Source organism: Tupaia chinensis, unplaced genomic scaffold (genome assembly GCF_000334495.1).
Source record: "Tupaia chinensis unplaced genomic scaffold, TupChi_1.0 Scaffold000315_1, whole genome shotgun sequence".
NCBI classification, from domain to species: Eukaryota; Metazoa; Chordata; class Mammalia; order Scandentia; family Tupaiidae; genus Tupaia; species Tupaia belangeri.
Window position 1 is genome coordinate 2,518,327 of NW_006159808.1, and position 2,612 is coordinate 2,520,938.

General features: G+C 36.2%; 1 long non-coding RNA gene across 3 annotated transcripts in view; it reads right to left on the reverse strand.

Annotated features, from left to right (window-relative positions):
• LOC114008257 (uncharacterized) overlaps nucleotides 1-2,612 on the reverse strand; it is a 26,155-nt gene that overhangs the window by 6,369 nt on the left and 17,174 nt on the right. The window contains exon 5 of one of the 3 annotated variants that reach the window (XR_003549812.1): nucleotides 62-463. The exons of the other annotated variants lie outside the window; for them this stretch is intronic. This is a non-coding gene — a long non-coding RNA (uncharacterized LOC114008257). Of the gene's footprint in view, nucleotides 1-61; nucleotides 464-2,612 lie in introns of those variants that run through there. 3 annotated transcript variants of the gene reach the window in all.

Here is a 2,612-nt window from a genome sequence, read left to right on the forward strand (position 1 = left end):
AGAAAGAAAGAAAGAAAGAAAGAAAGAAGAAAGAAGAAAGAAAGAGAGAAAGAGAGAAAGAGAGAAAGAGAGAAAGAGAAAGAAAGAAAGAAAGAAAGAAAGAAAGCAAGCAAGCAAGCAAGCAAGCGAAAGAAAGAGTAGAAACTGACCTGTGGAGTTACTTTATTAGGCATATCCCTATTTGCCATCAGAATGGATCTTTGGAAGCCAGCACTATACTCAGCATGTCATGCCAGTCTATCTGACTCGGGAAACATGCTGCGTAGAGCATTAAATACATGTAAGAGGCTGGATTGGGGGTGGGGGAAAGGTGAGGGAGATGCAGTGGATATGAACCAGAAGAGTGAATTACACACAAGTTTGAGTTGAAGCTGCTTCTGGAAAGCTGTAAATTATAAGACTCATTTATAAGAGAGTCCATAATTGGTAGAGGAATTTCTGTGTTAATCATCAGGAGACAGATCTAATAAAAAAAAAAATTAGAACCAGCTTAGGAAAGGCTCCCCCTCCTTTCCAAATCAATCATTGGCTATTCTCTGTTGATTGAGAAATGATAGCAATTTAATTAGCTTTTTTTCCATCTAAAAAAAAACCACACTGCTTTGATCCACCCATGCTCATACAGCTATCCAGGTCTGTGACTACATGTAGATTTCAAAGAATCCCTAAGTCGGACTCTGTGGTTCAAATAAAATGACAATATAAAACATCATTTTAGCTCTTACTTAAAAAGACTAAATTGTGCTTTAATATATAAACTTTTTTTGCTCTGTAGTTTCTACACTAGACTGAATATTTGCATAGGAAAAAGTCGGTAAAGATAGGCTGTATTTCTAAGAAGCATGGGCTTGCCTGGATCGCATCAGTACAGAGAACGACATGCCATCCAGATGGAAAACTCAGCATACATTTTAAGGTACAATCAGTTGTTAGACATTTTAAATTTTTTCTTTTTCCTAGTTCAATGAACTATCTTGTTTGTCTATCTTATTTGCTATAAATTAAAATTTTAAATATGTATAAAATAAAAACTTTTTGAATAGTCCCTCAAAGAGCAGATGAGACTGTATGTCAAAATAGACTGAAGCAATACTTTTTTATTTCAAGTATTCTCACAGCAAAATTAACTTGGATTTGACCTTTTTTCTTTCCTTTTGTGAGCCATTGCAGCTGAATTGGCTAGGTAGCAATCAGCTTTTCAATAATTTCATTAGACTCCCTCTCCTATTCTAAATCTTTCTACTTTCTTGAGTTCAAATTTCACATTGTCATATTTGTTTCAAATATAGTTTAATTTTTACCCACTCAGGAAGAGGCAAGGAGCAGGCCTTCAGGAAAAGACTCCTCCATGGATCCTGAGAACTTGTGATTTCAGGGAAAAAAAAGAAATGAAGATTTCCTACTGATAATTCAGCCTCCAGTTCACAAACTCGAGTGGTAGGGAACTCCTCTAGACTTTTCTCTATTTCTGTCTCTGTCTCTCTCTGCCTCTGTCTCTGTCTTCTCTTTTTTTTGTAATTTTTCCTTTTTAAAATTTTTTTAAGGTAAAGTATTCTCCTGGCTTTCAGCCCCTCCTTTATTTTGCTAATAATCCCCTTTCCCCCACCCATCCAGGAGAGGCAAGGGGCAGGCCTTCAGAAGACTCTTCCATGGCTCCTGAGAACTTATAAATTTGCGTGAAATTTTTTTCTTCTTTTTTTCTCTGTTTCTTTGGGGTTTTTTGTTTGTTTTCCTTCCCCCCCCCTCTCTGTTTCCATTTCTTTTTCTTTTATCTCATCACTCTGCTCCTCAATCTCCATTCTCTGTGTTTCTAGATGGATCTAAGGGAGCCATAGCCAAACATCCAAACACTATTAGGGTTGACATATTCCTCAATATCCACTGAATCTGCTGCACAAAGGGATGAAAACGGAACAGCAAAGAGATGCCAGATCATTTCTTTCTGCATGTTCCTAAACACTCAGATTGAACTTCAAGAATTAGGAAGAAACACACCATCCATCAGATGACTAGAAATCACCTCAGGGCCACAAAAAATATGGGAAAGCAAGAAAATACCTCTCCTCCAAGGAAAAAAAATAATTCCTTTTTATCCACACGGAAATCATGGAAATGTCTGATAAAGAATTTAGAGTATTCATAATGATGAAGCTTACAGAGATGGAAGAGAAGAGAGACAAGGAACTGAAGAAGAGGCAGGAGAAAGGAGCTGATGAGTTCCAAGAGGTGAGGAAATTCTTGCAAGAGCTAAAAGAGGAATTACACACTTTAAAAAAGAATCAAATGGATCTGTTAGAGATGAAGGTTAGAATACAAGAAGTCAAAATCTCCCTTGAAAGTATTAAAAACAGACTAGACCATACAGAAAATAGAATCTCAGACATAGAAGATAACATTGCTGACCTAGAAAAATCCACCACAAAGACTGAGAAAATTGCCCCCCCCAAAATGAGAATAATATTTAAGAAATACTAGATATGATCAAAGATCCAAACATCTGGATAATTGGTATCCCAGAAGGCAAAGAGACTCATAAGGTCATTGATAATCTATTCCATGAAATCCTGCAAGAAAACTTTTTTTTTTTTTTTTTTTTTTTTTTAAAGAGGCTT